Source organism: Lycium barbarum, chromosome 10 (assembly GCF_019175385.1).
Source record: "Lycium barbarum isolate Lr01 chromosome 10, ASM1917538v2, whole genome shotgun sequence".
NCBI classification, from domain to species: Eukaryota; Viridiplantae; Streptophyta; class Magnoliopsida; order Solanales; family Solanaceae; genus Lycium; species Lycium barbarum.
The window spans coordinates 109,000,379-109,003,119 of NC_083346.1; the positions used below are offsets into that span (position 1 = coordinate 109,000,379).

The window sequence follows — 2,741 nt, forward strand, 5'->3', positions numbered from 1 at the left end:
AGCAGAGTTTCTAGCTGAATTATCTCTCCATTGTTGGGAATTTGATGCTTGCCCACTAGGTGGAATGTAGGGGTTGGAGCTCTTGTTGCCATAATTATAGTTGTTGTAATTCCCTTGATTGGGATTGCCCTGATCATTTCTTCCATAATTATTTCCTTGGAATTGTTGTTGAGGCTTTTGCCATGGGTGATTACGGGGACCTTGATAGTTTTGCCGTTGATAACCCCCTTGTGAGTTATTGACATAATTCGCATCCTCATATTGTGGCTGCCCCTCTAGATAAGTTTCGTCTGAGACTTGGTACATTCCTGGAGCATGAGGTGGCATCTCATCGACAACATTCACACCTTTGGCTTCTTTCTCCATAAGCCTTTTCGATAATAAATCCACGGTGGTTTGCAATTGAGCGAATGCATGATCTCGCTCATGATTTTCTTTGGCCACCGCTGCAGCAGAGGGATTACCATATGATAGGACTTCTCTATCACTCGAATGCCAGGCTTGATTGTGGGTAGTAAGCTTGTCGAGCAACCTGGTGATGTTGACAAAGGATTTGTCCATGAAGCATCCCCCAACTGCAGTGTTGACGGCAATTTGATTCGTGGTATCTAGCCCCTTGTAGAACTTCTCGGTGAGGATTGCATCCGGAAATCCATGAGTCGGAGATTGAGCTAGATAATATTTGAAACGCTCCCATGCTGCATATAACTGTTCCCCTGGAAGTTGTTTAAATTCAAAGATCTTGTCCCGAAGCTCAGCCTTTTTGCTTGGTGGGAACCATTTTTTCAGAAATATATTGGCCAACTCATTCCAGGTGTGAATAGTATTGCTGGGAAACTTTTCATACCATTCCCTCGCTTGGCCAGCCAAGGAATATTTGAAAACCCTTAATCGCAGTGCATCAGCAGGGACGACACCTTGGGATTGTTGAGAGCATACATGTAGGAAATTCCTCAGGTGTCGGAGTGGACAATCCTCCGAAGAATTGCGGAAATAGCCTTCAAGTTTCAATAGCTGATAGATAGAACTATCAATTTTGAAATTTGCATTTCCTGTTCTAGGCGGAACTACAGCTGAAGCATAATCAGCTTCGTCGATGAATTCCGCAAATAGATTCTCATCCTCCTCTTCTTCTGGTGCAGGATGGTTCACTTGGATTCCCCCTTGATTTCCTTGATTGCGATGGGGTCTTCCTGTCATGTTCACCTGGTTCACTAAAACAACAAACGAGGTGTGATGGAATAGAAAAAGTTTTAAAGAATAGTACACAACAATTAGTAATTTCTAAACCGTATTCCCCGGCAACGGCGCCAAAATTTGATACGTTCAAATTACACCTATTAATGGCGTAAAGCGGACGTTGTCAAATATAGTAACCCAACAAGGTTGGGGTCGAATCCCACAGGGAATATGTAGAGAAAAGAGTACTAATCGTATGCGATACCAGTCTTTAAATGCTTTAATCCTATTCCGGATAGTTTGAATTGATTGTTGAATAATGTAATTGAATACTTTGACTTAAAATGTAATTAATGTGAGAGAGAGACTAAGGTTGTGTTCCCCAATTTGATTAGATATTATGCTTCATGTTTCAATGTGATATACTTCTAATGGTTGTTCTATGAATATGCACTTGGTCTCTTAAGGACTTCTTAATGTTTCCCAACAGTTAAGCAGTATTTCCTCTTTATGATTCTTCCGAATATAAAAGAGTTACAATCGAAGAGCGACCAATAATGCCAATTTAGACTTATTCTTATTCCTAAGTTAGTCTATTAAACGAGGGTTAACACCTCGAGTCATTGTTATTCAATCTTACTAATATTTACTCTCTTTCCCAAGAAAAGTCAATATAATGGCTTCGGCTAATGCTTGCAATCATTACCCAACGTTACAGCTCAAAGATAGAATAAATAACAACCATTATGCATATAGCAATAATAGAAATCCAACCACATAATACCCATCATGGGATTCACAACCTTAGAATTGAAATTAGCTACTCATAATGTTTGTTGACAGAAAAATCTTAAAGATTAACATAATACACTTACAATGCTAATACAATATGGAATGGAAGTGAAGTTGTTGCCTTAAATGCTCAAACAACTTCTAAGATTAAAGACCTAGGGTTTGTGCCTCCAAAACAAAATCTGAATCATGAAATAAAACCCTACATTAAGTATTTATAGAGCCAAAAATCGCGCCAAGTTTCTGGACAAAAATGCCCTTACGCTGCATTGTTACGGACCGTAACCTGTGTTACGACCCGTCCTTCAGTTCGTTATTTGTCAGCTTTGATGTTACGGCCACCATGCGGCGGACCGTAACCTGTGTTACGGTCCGTCCTTCTGCGGTATAACTTGTGACTTTACTTGGCAACTCTCTGGAAATTTGGCTGATGTTACGGTGATATGTTACGGACCGTAACATGAGTTACGGACCGTAACACTGCACTGTAACATTGATGGTTTCATTGAAAACTCTCTGGAATTTTAGCTCATGTTACGGTGATATGTTACGGACCGTAACATGAGTTACGGACCGTAAAACGACACCGTAACACTGATGGTTTCAATGAAAACTTTCTGAAAATTTAAGCCCTGTTACGGTTCAAAGGTATGAACCGTAACATGAGTTACGGATCCCGTTACGGTCCGTAACATGAGTTACGGATCCCGTTACGGTCCGTAACATGAGTTACGGACCGTCATTTAGCTCTAATTTGTCCGTTTTTTAGC

The 2,741-nt window shown here is 40.4% G+C and overlaps 1 non-coding gene across 1 annotated transcript; it reads left to right on the forward strand.

Annotated features, from left to right (window-relative positions):
* The first annotated feature begins 649 nt into the window (after positions 1-649).
* On the forward strand, positions 650-756 carry LOC132616296 (small nucleolar RNA R71). Its single transcript, XR_009573087.1, has one exon. It is a non-coding gene; the product is annotated as a small nucleolar RNA R71 (small nucleolar RNA).
* Positions 757-2,741: the final 1,985 nt, after the last annotated feature.